The following is a 13,174-nucleotide window of genomic DNA, read 5'->3' as shown; positions in this document are numbered from 1 at the left end:
TTTTGTACAGGAATGTCCACATGACGTTTTTCCAACTCAGAAATATGCTATGCCACAAAACTGTAGCACAGCAGTTTAAGAAATTAGAATTAGTTAAAAACTATTGAAATCACCCCCCTCCCCTGCCCTGAATTTTCTAAAATCTAGAAAACATCCAACTTTCTCTGGAAGTTGAAGTAAGGAAATGAATGTCAGTGACAGAAATACAGCAAATGTAATTAGAAGTCTCTGGGCAGCACCTCATTAGTGTGGTTAGTTAGTAAATGAAATTTCAACTGCAGCGAATTAGACTTACTGACTTCGGGTATTTTTTTCTAAGAAGAATTGCAAAATGTCTGCAACTGTTTTTTGTTAATAGAGTATTTTTTTCTGCCACAAACAAAAAAATACTTAGGATCTTTTGTCAGGAGGAAAGAAATGGCCATTTGGGAACATATTTTCTTAAATGTCTGTATGTTAATTTTGTGTAAGTGAAACAAAAGCCATTTTCTCCCCTGAGGGAGAGAAGCTTTCATTTATCTGCTAAGCTGCTGGGTTTCACATGTTTTTTTTCTTTTCTTTTGTCAAATCCTTAAAATTTTTTTTAACCATTTGTACCTCTTAATCAGATTTCTAAAAAAAAACACCACATTTCAACTAGATTGAATATTATCTAGTAACATATTTAGCGAAGATTGGAACATTTATCTATCAATGGCGAAAACGTGACACTTGTTTCCTTTTTTATGTCACTACTAGGGATGTTTGAACCTTTGCTGCTTGCGTTCATGAGTAATGCGGTGACAGGAGTCGAAATTCAAGTATTTCAGAAGTATTGCTGATAAGGGATGATCATTGGGCGACTGCTGCAGGATGCGGTGCCTGTCTTCCCCCAGGGGCACAGCCTGCACTAGCAGTTTATTATGGAGATTTCAGATTATAGGAGAATTTTAGCTCTGGGCTCAGCCCTTTTGCAGAGACCACGGAATATGCAGACTGGGTCCTCTATGCCCACAGGTTAGCCCTGATTCCAGTATTTTGGGGACTGCAGGTTCAGGCTGGGGTGACCCTCTAAGCAGTTTCTCAGTTGGAGGTGGCTTTGTCCCACAGGGGATATTTGGCAATGTGTGAAGGCAATTTTGGTTGTTACAGTTCACGACTAAGGGTGGTGGGAGAGAGAGTGTCTCCTGACATTTCTTGGGTAGTGACCAGGGATGCTACTAAACATCCTACACAACAAGGAATAAATCTGACCCAAAATGTCAGTAGTTCTGAGGTTGAGAAACTGTCCTGTCCTGATCAAGAGCTTGCTGAATGAGCACATGCACACGTATGGATGGTATGCCTCTCAGCTGCCCGAATCCCTGAGAAACATGGGTAGTGTGTGCACTGGAACATAGCCACACGTTCCAAAGACCTCCTAGCTTGCCATCAAAAAGACTTTTGAGATAACCCTTTATTCCCCTGCTTTCTTTTAAAAAAATATTTACATTTCCAATCTATTTCTCTGTGGAAGTCCTTTGGTCAGTGGCACACAGAACATAGTTTAACACTTTTAGCAACTAACAAACAAATGTTTCAATATGACCAATCCCAAATATCAGTTATCAAAATACTTTTTAATTTACTTCTGCTGTATGTTTTTAGTAAGTGGAGAAAGAATCATGTGAGGCCTTGAGTGAAAAGCTTAAAACTCATGTTTCTGTTCTGCCCATCACCTAACAACACCACATGTACATTATAAGAACTATAAAGCACAGAATCCTGGGGGGAGGTAATTCATAGGTGGGCCTTCCAGTCAGGAACGTGGCAGGTGAGTCACAGAGGATACCAAAGGGAGGGAAGAATAAAGCAATGGGGAGGAAAAGAAGGGTCCCTCACCACACCTCATTTTGCTGGGGGGTGCTGTTATTGTCCTTATTTAATGAAGAAAAGAAGGAACAATTTTATTTGTTAGATAAACAGGGTATAATTATTCATTACTTATATTCTCTCTTTTCCTTTCTAAAAAATTCCTACTGACAAAGGACGAGAGGAGATGCAGGCACAGGGAGAAATGACACACAAAGTACCATGGCAGGTAAGGGAGATATTTTCTTCAAGTCATGGGAAGTGGTACTCAGCATTGTCAAGAAACAGCAGTTCAACTTGATTACACAGGTACTGCAAGCTACTGAAACTGGCATGAGCCTCTAGTGCAAGTTACGTGGTGGAAAGGCGATATAGCATGTCTGACAGAGATCAAGAAAGCAAATGCTTAGGGTGATGCGGTGTACAAAGAAGCAGTGGCAAATCCAGGAGTGACGGTCTTCTCCACCTGTGTTCCTTACCCATTAGAACATTTGAGAATGTGTTGTTTGTGCCAACTATTTTTAAAATTCTGTAGACTTACAGTGTACAATCTGAATCTAGAATACAAACAGAAAGAATGAAACACAGAAGACAAGGAAGCCCCGTGCCTGCTCCCACAATCCATGGTGATATGGCTTCTTAGTGAATTTGTGCATATCTTTCTTTTCCCCTATTCTGTGAATGCTCTTACCCTCTTCATACTTCTGATTCTTCACTTCTCTTATCTTTATTTAATTTTTAGTTTTCACATCTTTATTGAGGTATAATTTATATGAAGTCTGGAAAAAGTCCAGCCATTGTTAATATAACAAAGAACAGTTTGTGCAACATCAATGTAACCTGACAGCCAAGGAGAGTGGACTGGAATGTGCTTGTGTGAACAATGACGACTTCACTGTACTAGTCAGTGGGGGCGGTAGACGCCATTAACTGAGGATGTGTACTGTGTGACTGTCACTTTCAAAATGACTGAGCAAGCAGAGCAATGAATCTGCATTAAATTTGTGTTAAGCTTGAACATTCTTCTGCAGAAATGATTCAGAAGAAGGCTGCAGCTATGGGCAACTGGTGATTGGCAGCTTCATCAGGACGACACACCCACTCATGCATTACATCTCATACAGAGTTTTTTGGTGAAACATCAAATCTCCCAGGTGATTTAGAATGCCCACAGCCCAGATTTGGTGACCAAAATATTTGATATATTTTACGGATATAGCACATTCTTAGTCCATTAGGCCTGCTAGGACAAAAGACCACAGACTGGGTGGTTTGTACACAGCAGACATTTATTTCTCTCAGTTCTGGAGGCTGGGAACCAAGATCAAGCTGCTGGCAGATTCGGTACCTAGTGGGAGTCTGCTTCCTGCTTCACAGATGCTGTCTTTTCACTGAGTCCTCATGCGTTCCAGGAATAAGAGAGTTCTGGGGGTTTCCGTTATAAAGCCACTAACCCCATCCATGAGGGCTCCACCCTCATGGCTTACTCACCTCCCAGAAGCCCCACCTCCAAGCATGACCACAGTAGGGATTAGATTAGGTCTCAACATACGAATTTTGGGGGAGCACAAACATTCAGTGTGTAGCATATGTGTTATTTATCATTTACCAGGTGCTGGGCATTTGGATGGTTTCTACTTTTTGGCACTTACAAATAGTTCTGCTATGAATATTCATGTTAAGTCTTTGTGCTGACATATGTTTTCATTTCTTTTGGGTATATGCCTAGGAGTAAAATTCTGGGGTCATATGGTAAATGTATATTTAGCTTTTGAAAAAACTGTCAAACTGTTTTCTAAAGTGGCCGTACCATTTTACATTCCCACCAGCAATGTATGAGGGGTCCAGTTTCCTTGAATCCTCATCATACCAAACACACGTGGTATGTCCATTTTTTAAATTATAGCTATCCTAGTGGGTCTGAAGTACAATTTCTCCCTTTTCAAAGCTCACTTCCTTCCTTTTTACCCTCTCTTATTCTCTATTCCCCCCAACTGGTGTCTTTAGCTGGTTGGGCTAGTGCTGCAGATATATTTGTTTACATCAAAACCTCATCGCTAATCAATTCTTGGTAAACAAATAGTCAAGAAATGATGCAGGTCTGGATTCAAAGAGCGGTTTCCCTCTTGGCAAACCACTCAATTCTCTTCATAGAGGTTCACATTCTTTTTCTAAATGCTCTAGTTTCACATATAGCAGAGTAGAACAAGCAGCTTTTAAGGCCACAAAGTATATCTGTTTAAAATTAACTTGATAATAGAGTTCAATGACATTATAGTTACATCTAGAAGCATTCTCCCCAAGCACCTGGAAATTCTTACTGTTTCCTCCACACCATCCACTATATGGAGGAGAGAAAGGATTTCCTGTATTCCCTCAGTCCAGGGCAGATAGACTTTTGCTGGTGTTCTGGTCTTTGGTTTGTCTACGCTGAGTGCTTTGCCCCCTTGGCCCAACAAGCATGCCTGTGAAGCTGAGTTTCTCCGTGTTCTGCATGGTGCCTGAGCCTAACTTGATTCAGCTTTGCAGCCTGTATTTCAGCAGTCGACTAGGAGCAGGGCTTCTCCACCTTGGACGCTCATTAGAATCGCTTACTGAGCTTTGAAGCAAAAGCCTCATTCTGGTCCTTCTCCAGACCATTTAAACCAGAACTTCAGAGACTTTGAAAATGCCAAAATGGCTAAGGCCCTCCTTTTCTGTCCCCAAAATAGATTTTTCAAAATTCAGTGCTTGAGAAGATATTGAAAGAAGCAGGTCAAAATAATGATAATAAGAAAAGAAAAAGTGTATTTTGAAAGCCATGCTTTAGCGGTAGCTGGAAAGTTGTGGAATCATACCTGGATTTGAACTCAGAGGATTCAGCCTCTTTGCTTGATGAATATTCTTAAGCCACTCCGCTCCCAGCTCAGCCCTTCCTGATTGTAATAAAAAGCTCCCACTTACCTTGTGGTACTACTGTTAGGGTTAAAGGGATGATGTACCTAGAAGTACTGTACATGATATGTTTGTAGAGCACTTCACATCTGCTAATTATTTATTTTTGCCGTATTTTATTGTGGTTGGCTTCACGTTATCACATGCTATTAGGGTTTATTTTTACCTTGTGTCCCCTCCTTTGATTGGGGGAAGGGCATGGGTTCAGGAGCCAGACTGAGTAGAGGCAAATCCCAGCCTAGTCACCAGTTCCTTTTGGGACCTCCCATTACATTCCTCTAACCTCAGTTTTCCCCTCTGTAAAGTGAGCATAAAAAATACCTACCCCATGGTGCCATGAGAATTAAGAAGATGATGATTGTGAAGCTCTTTGTATATTCTTTATATACTACGAACTCAGGGAGTGTTAGTTTATTATTATTATTATTATTATTAAAAAGAATGAGTCTTAAAAAATTCAGTGAGATCAGGCATGTTATAGTAATGACTGAAAGGACGATTGCACCCCAATGACCCATTTTAAGAGATTTTAAAGTCTTAGATGCTAATTCAGTTGGCCAGTATCAGGGTACCTTTTTAAGACTCCCACTTCAAGTCAATTAAATGACAGTATTTATAAACAAATGTATTTGAAATATATTTTTTCATTTTTTTCAAGATTTTATTTATTTATTTTAGAGAGAGGGGGAAGGGAGGGAGAAAGAGAATGAGTGAAACATCATGTATGGTTGCCTCTAGCATACCCCGTACTGGGGATACGGCCTGCAACCCAGGCATGTGCTCTAACTGGGAATCAAACCGGCAATGCTTTGGCTCACAGACCTGTGCTAAGTCCACTGGGTGCTTAGCTACACCAGCCAGGGCATATTTTTCATTTTTGCAACATTGATTTTTCCTTTCATGCAAAGAATGTGGAAGGAAGCATTTCATACAAGTTTCATGTTCTAAAATAAAGCAAGGAACTGTGATTAACTACTTGTATCCTATCAAATTATAAACTTGTACAAATTGAAGAAAACCGGTTTCCAATCTAGATAGAACTGCATATTTTAAATTACCAAAATGATAATTCTTTTAAAAGCTTTTCATTGTGGATAGTGTCGAATAACCCAGGTTCCATAAAGTGAGAGAGAATACTGTGTATAATGAACCCGCATGTACCCATCACCCACCTCCAACAATTAGCAATACTTAGGCATGACGAACGCTTGACAGTGTCGTGTAGAGGAACTCCAATCAAATGGAGTCGATATATTCTTGTTGTTAAGAAATACTCAAATAATACAAAAGTGTGTGAAGTACAAATGGAAGAGTCATATTTCCAATCGCTTGTTAATAAATCCTTTAATAAGGATGCTGTATCAGTCAGGGCTTACAGAGTCACACGGTGTCATAATTTAATGAGTGATGGATAAAAATTCTGGTCATATCCCCAGTGGGGATGGGTCTGACATCTCAGTTACTTAGAGAATCTGATCTTTGCAGAGTAAAGCCCTTTCGCTGCCATTCTCTTTTAGATCATCATAACTCACTTGTTTCTTGATAGGTACGGATTATAAATTTTACAAGTTTCTATAATTGTTTTCACGGTCACAGAGGGAAATAAAAAACATGCGCAAATAGCAAAATAAATGACTACAACTGTATTATGGGATGATTGTATTCTAATGATGCTTTGGGTGAGGGATTACAAGTGTGAGAAAGAGAAAGCTCATTATCTCCTGGTTAGGTTCAAGGACACCATCTCTCTGGATGAAAGGTGATTCTGGTATTCACATTTAGCACAGATTCTGAGCTGTACATTGAAGGTTATGGTTTGAATTTTTCCCAAATTAGGTACATAGTCATTTCTGTGTGTGTGAGAGAAAATGGAAATTCAGGTCACATTTCAACTTGACTTCATTTTTCAAATTGCACCCACAGAAGCATGTCTATACAACCAAGTGGCAGATTCAGCCTTCTAGAAAGCCCTCTTCCATTGTCCCAACTTCCACAAAAGACTACATTTGTTTACTTTAGGCCCTGGGTACACTATAACTTTTCATTTTAGGTTTTGCAGAGATCTTGGGACCTCTAGTACTTTTTTAAAAACAGAAGTGATTGTTCCATGGTTTTTAATCTGATTTCTCTAATTAATTTTAGTGCTTTCTAATTAGACTTTATTTTCAACTTTCCAGATATATTTGATGAGACATCTTTTGCACTACCCACAACATTTTTCTGTGAGTTTTAAAGAAATATCTTAAAGAAGTACAACATCATTTTAAAATATTACACAAATTAAATTTAGTTCTTATATATACAATATGTATTAAAGTATTACTGACTGGATTAGTTCAACAATTGGGCCACACAGGATGTTTTATAAAGTTTAGACACTAGAATAACATCTTAAGGCAATAATAATTTCATTTTTTTCCCCTAAATGTGTTGCCATAGATTTTCCTAAATGTTTTACAAACAGTTATTAAAAGCATATTGAGAATCCGAATTCCCTTTGGGCAAAATGTTTTAGTACTTAACTTTCATTTAATTCAAAATTACATATGGTTAGAGTTGCAGAAAAACATCAGAAAATCATAACCAGCTATCACAACATCACATATTTAAATCAATGCAGTTGCGGCCTCATCAGAGGCACCTTGAGGTGCCTAATAATAAAAACAAGTAAAAGCAATCGGTATTACCCTTCCTTACATTAAAAAAAAGGACATTTGAATTTTAAGTTTGTTCCTAACAATCCAAAGGCTTCCTTGAAATGCTACAGGACAGTTTCCAGTGACTGGTGAATTTTGGAGACGGGCTCACTGCCAGGGAGGCAACAGGAGGGTTTGGTGAAGAATTCTTAAAGGTCGGGGAATGTGACGATCTATCAGGAGAAAACACTGATTAACAAATTTGACCTCAAGTCCCAGTTCACAGTCACAAAAAGACTTTGTTTATACAGTGAAAGCATTTAGGATTACCTGAATTGGAACTCAGACAATTAAATTTTATAATTTGAAGGATATGCAAATAGGGAATCGACTAACTACTAATGTATTTGGAACTCACCGAAGAGGGAATCTATGAAATGAGCCAGCTGGTGGATGAAAAGAGCCAAAGAATTATGTTTTATTTTGATTTAATGTTTCCATTTTAATTGTGCCTCTAGGTAACGGGTTTATAAATGGAAATCCTGTCTTTTGTATGGAAGGTAGAATTACTTTTTAAAATAAAATTTAAATTGCAAGAGTTAAAAAATACCTTCAAGAGACTAAATTATCAAAGAAGAATACAGAGAGAATTTGCTAATGTGAAATGATGCTATTTCTGTATCCAAAACTATTCATATAAAAATGCCAATTAAAGTGAGCATGTATTTTAGTTGGCTTATAGTAAAGGTAGGTTTTAAATTTTCCTTTCAGGCCCAATTTCAATTTAAAAAAGTTTTTGATCTGGATTACAATTAGACAGCGCTCTAAATCTATGCATTTTCCTTGCAATCACGACTTTCCCAGGGATGAACAAAGAGTTTTGGTGGGTGCTAGCTGGACTGGCACACCACTCTGAAATCTGGGGCATGTATATCTTTTTTTTTTTAAAGACTTTATTTATTTATTTTTAGGGAGGGAAGGGAGGGAGACAGAGAGAAAGAGAGAGAGAGAGAGAAACATCAATGTGCGGTTGCTGGGGGTTATGGCCTGCAACCCAGGAATGTACCCTGGCTGGGAATCGAACCTGGGACACTTTGGTTCGCAGCCCGCGCTCAATCCACTGAGCTATGCCAGCCAAGGGCTAAGGGGTGTGTATATCTAACTCATAATGTACTGCCGTGATTCTAGGCTTGTCCCGGTTCAGATTACATCAAGATCTGCACCACGTTTCTGGTCATTGTAGGTTGAAACTTAATGTGCTACCTGCTTTATTTAGTGTCTTTGGTTTACCATTACTTCTAAACAAAAAAAAAAATTAATTAAGGTAAAAAAAGGGAAAAACTCCCATAGTTTTGGCACAATTGTCCTTTTTGTGAAGATGAAGGCAACAGCAATTCGGGGGTCACATAGTTTGATTTCTTTATAAAAAAGAGTGTTACAAAAGAGTGTAAAGGACAGGTAACATTCCTATTTCCTAATGGTGTTATTAAAATCTTAAGATCATCGTTGTGGACTAAAGCAAGTTTTCTGAACTATTTCAAGGGTTTAAGGTCACACAAACTTGATCAAACTTGCCTGTCCGTGTATATGGGCTGCGGTGAGAGGAAGCCAAACAATGCTGGTTAATGGAGACAAAGAATGCTGCGTATTTTTTAAAACAGTGGCAAGACGGCCCTCTTTAGTCAAGGGAAACCTTTCAACAGGGACCCACCTCTTAGCAGTGACCTACAGTAAAGAGAATGGGGAGGAAGAGAGCTGCAATTAAACTGAGTTGATTTGCAGAGCACGGAAATACTGACTGAAAAAAAAATCCTGCATTTTGTGTTAGCCCGTATAATGGATAAATGGATACATGTGTTGATCTGAGTTTTAGGAAGTATAGGAGTTGAATCCTGATATTTGTGAAGCTGGGAAGGGATTCAAGAAATTCTGACTTGCGAGGAAGACGTGGGCTGAGGCCCCTCTGCCTCCTAAATTCCCCCTCCCAAAGGTTGGCCGGTCCAGGTGATGTTGACCAGTGCCCTCATAGGGCTGCTTTCTATCCAGGTGTTTCCGCTTTGTAATTTTATGGGTGCTCTTCTGTAACCCTACATTTACTTTGCAGTGAGATCCTGCCCTTTTTACTTCCTAAATCTCTCCATTCCTGCCTCTCTCCTCCAATCCTGCTGTTGCTGCCCTGCTTCCAGCCTTGGCTTCTCTCTCACAGACTGCAGCTTCTTTGACTTTATGCCTTAAATCTCCTTGACTTCCAATTCATCCTGCATTCAGCCATCAGAGTGATATTTCTATCATAAGGGTCCCCTTGGGTCATTTTCAAGCTCAAAATTCTCCAGTGGCTCCTGTCTCCTGCCAGAGAGAAGCGAAGCTCTTTGCATCTATCAAACACCCACTACCTCATGCCTAGCCTCATTACTGCCGTTCCGTTCCAGCAACACAGAACTATTTGGAGCCCTCTACTCTTGGGCCTTTGCACATGTCCCCATTTTTCTCTCCTCTGGTTTTCCCTTCTACCCTTCCTCTCGTGCCCAGAGTCTGTTTGTCCTTCAAGCATCATTCTTTTTCTGAAATTCCAAGCTGACCCCTTTCTTCTCCCCACTGTTGCCTCTCCCAAAAGTTCAGGCCTCTGTTTCTGCTCCCGTGATACCTAGTACCTGCTCTGTAGTCAGGCAGGATGTTATGTTATAATTGTTGGCATGTCTATAGCTACAATAAGCCATAAGCTGATGAAGGTCGGGGGAAGGCCATTATTCCCTCTGGGTATCTACAAACCGCAGCACATGATTCCTGAACACTGCTGCCCAATAAATCGTTGTTGAGTGAATGAATATGTGAATAAGTTGCATGAATGGAACCAGATGAAACAGAGACTGAAAATGCCACATATCATTGAGAATTCACTGACCTGGTGATTTTCTGCATTTAGAATTCAGATTTTGACCTTAACTCCCACTAAAGAAAATCCAGCAGGTATTAAGATCAGCTGTTTTCCAAAGGAAACTTAATGGCTTAAGTATTGGAAAAAATCACGAAGGAATAAAACCATAAACACTATTTGCTACCATAGAAAAGACTCCAAATAAACAACAACAACTGCAACGTTCACTGTGCTTACCCTTTCCTATTGACAAAATAAAATGGTAATGAAAAGCTCAGAGGGCGGGCTGTTTACAGACGTCTTAAAGATTTAGGGCCACTTGTCAAGGCTAATATTGGAGCTATCTTGGTTTGGCACATCAGGTGACTTTAGAAGGAGGCCATCCAGGTGATCCCAGAGTCTCTCTGAGGACTGGAGGCTAGACATGGAGAAATGCTGGATGCAGGAAAGATGGGACAATACCAGTTCAAAGTGGAATCCTGTGGCAGCCCTGGCACAACACGGCTGCAGGAAAATCTAAATGACGCCTTGTGTTCTAAAGTTCTTTTCATCCTAAGGGCTCAAAGTGCTTCGCTGCAGCTTTTTCTGAGCAAGACTTGTGTCTGAGGAGACTAATCTGAGAGCGGAACGTTTCAAGGGCTGTGAGTTATGTTTGACTACCTGGCACCTGTCCTAATTGTGAGCCCTGGGAAATCACAAAAATGTCTTTTTCTAACCCATGTGATGTTAACTAGAACTTTATAAGTCTTCATGGAGATATTTACCCCCTTCTTAGACATTGTCGGTTATTTTTATTTTTGCTTCTATGTAGAGTAAGACCCCACTATGTGAATGTTATCACCAGATTTTTGCCTTTCAATGTGCAATAAATGCTTCCTATTTTTTTAGTGAAGGATGACTGATACAAATATTACCTCATATTGAGGAAGTGGTAGCAAACACACTGAATAATATATTTAAAATCAGACACCAAATTTCTTACCTTGATACTCTATAAAATATTGGTCAAATCAGAGCACCACATCTTGAATATATACAATATATTAGGCTAGGCCAGATAGTAAATTTCCAAGTTAGATGGAGTACAACTCCTGTCTTCAAAGAGCTTGTAAGTTAAAGAGAAAGGGAATAGGTCAGCACTTATGGGACATGGTGGCCAGTGCCATGAACAAGCACGTGGGAAGTACTGTGGGAACTCACTAAGGGGTCCAGAGCAGGTGTGTGTGTGTGTGTGTGTGTGTGTGTGTGTGTGTGAGAGAGAGAGAGAGAGAGAGAGAGAGAGAGAGAGAGAGAGAATATTTCTGGAAATTTGAAAACCAAGTAGGAATTAGTATTCTTGTTAGAGCAAGCGTGTGTGAAAGATGCAGGCCTAAAACTACGATGTGACTGTATGCGGTGCGGGGTGAGTGGTGGGGGGTGAATGATGAACCACAGCTGATATCACAGAGGGCTTCGGTGGCAGGCTAAGGAATTTTGACTTTCTCTGGAAGCTTTTGGGTCTACCTAGGGTTTTAAGCACAGGAAAGACAGGATGATATTTACATTTTATTGAAATTCCATTGGGTGCAGCATGGAGACCTGCTTGAAGTGGAGTTGAACCAAAGACAGAGAGATGGGGAAGATGCTCTTACAGCCATGCCGGGGAGAAATCAGTGATGTCCAGTCCTGGAGCAGAGTATGTGGGGTACTTATGAAAGAGGACCTAGTAACACGTGTGTGTGTGTGTGTGTGTGTGTGTGAGAGAGAGAGAGAGAGAGAGAGAGAATGTATGCATGCAAGTGACAGAAAGATGTCAATTTGGTTTAATATTACCAGCATTTGCAATGTTTTGGTAAAGGGCAATGTGTCTTCACACATTTCTTCAAAATCTACTTTTGGCTGTAGTCTCCAATGATAAAATTATTTTTGCCTCATTGTAGATTGAAGATTCCTCATTGGGTACCTCAGTTTATACCATATTAACTCAGATGATGCCAAATCCTCCTTTATAGACAGAACCTGTGAGCAGCCAGCAGGCAAGATGATACACCACTGATGCTTAAGTGACAGAACCAGGATGCTGCCTCTTGATGCTCAGGGTTTGGTTCACAAAGCATATTTCCTCTAGGGAAAGCTGGCATCTCTGCTCCTCCTGGTGGTGTGAGGACTGGGTTTGGCTGTCTTATCCCTTTGATGTAGACTTTACAGCTTGTATCCCTAGAGAGAAAGAATTCCTTTTCAGTCCAAAGGAAGTATTTTTTTGGTAGGGCTGCGGCAGCTGTTTTGGCTTGGGAAACTCCAGCCGATCCTGACTGACAGCTACGAAGAGAAAGAGGGGTCTGCTAGTGACTCCACAACCAAGATGTGTGGGTACATTTAATTCCTGGGCTACTTATCCCTATCCTGGGCTCCTGCCTGTTTATAAAGTCCTGCCTTATTGCTAGGAGGGTTTATGACATGAGTGTAATGGGTTTAGAATTTCCTCCAGGCCCAGCTCTCCCAATTGAACTCACTGTCTTTCCTGCCGTCATCTTCACCAGCAGCCATTTCCTATGGAATTCTTTTATTAGAAGAGTGAAACCATAAACCCAAGGCGGGCTGAGCCTGTCTTTCCACAGGCCAGGGTGTCTGCAGACTGTTGCTTGAGATTCTGCCAGTGACTCCAGCCCAGGAAGCCATGGATGGCCCTCTCTGGAGGCAACGTCAACCAGACAGCAGTGACGCTGGCTCCTCAATGCCACGGGTGTTTTGTTTGTGTTCTCCTTTGTTTGCAAAGCTAACTAGGCAACGATTATTCTGGCTCTGCAGTGTGATGGGTGTTTTGGTTTTTTTTCCCTCTCAACCAGACAGAGCATAGAAAATATTGCTTGAAAAGCACAGAACAACTGGCTATGGATATTAATATGGTCTTGAGATTAGC

At 40.3% G+C, this 13,174-nt stretch overlaps 1 long non-coding RNA gene across 1 annotated transcript; it reads right to left on the bottom strand.

Moving 5' to 3' along the window:
* Positions 1-12,106: 12,106 nt before the first annotated feature.
* Positions 12,107-12,968, bottom strand: LOC118498691. Its single transcript, XR_004901160.1, has 2 exons — positions 12,768-12,968; positions 12,107-12,573 (listed from the first exon to the last, which is right to left on the bottom strand). It is a non-coding gene; the product is annotated as an uncharacterized LOC118498691 (long non-coding RNA).
* Between the last annotated feature and the right edge of the window lie 206 nt (positions 12,969-13,174).

Source organism: Phyllostomus discolor, chromosome 2 (genome assembly GCF_004126475.2).
Source record: "Phyllostomus discolor isolate MPI-MPIP mPhyDis1 chromosome 2, mPhyDis1.pri.v3, whole genome shotgun sequence".
NCBI lineage: Eukaryota > Metazoa > Chordata > Mammalia > Chiroptera > Phyllostomidae > Phyllostomus > Phyllostomus discolor.
This window is presented reverse-complemented; position numbering and strand designations above follow the sequence as displayed.